The sequence below is a fragment of the Penaeus monodon genome, chromosome 23, assembly GCF_015228065.2.
Source record: "Penaeus monodon isolate SGIC_2016 chromosome 23, NSTDA_Pmon_1, whole genome shotgun sequence".
Taxonomy (NCBI): Eukaryota; Metazoa; Arthropoda; class Malacostraca; order Decapoda; family Penaeidae; genus Penaeus; species Penaeus monodon.
Window position 1 is genome coordinate 885,980 of NC_051408.1, and position 435 is coordinate 886,414.

Here is a 435-nt window from a genome sequence, read left to right on the forward strand (position 1 = left end):
CAAACGAAAAGCAGAAAAAATAGAGAATGGAAAGGGAGGGGGAAGACAGAGGTTCCTCGTGCCCAAGGTCGCGCGGCAGAAGGTAAACAAAGTCGACCACGAAGGCGCTGCTGGCGGGAGACAAAATGGCGACTGGGAGTCAGCTCAAGACAACGTCCTTGTGAGATCTTTGTTGCTCGGCGACTGAGTCCGCTCGGACCCCTGCTTTCTCCCCCCCCCCCCTGCCCCGAATGCCTCGCATGCCCGTGCCTTCGCGCCCCGCCCGTGCGCCCGTTGCTAGGTCGCTGCAGGCGCGCGGCTTCCATTACTTTTGGCACTTTGCTGCTTCTGAAAATCCTGTTGTAATGTTCTATCTGTTTGCTTATTGAACAAGTTGTTTTTGTATTGTGATTTTTAGAGGAATAGTACAAATGACTATCCCTAAAATACGGCTAC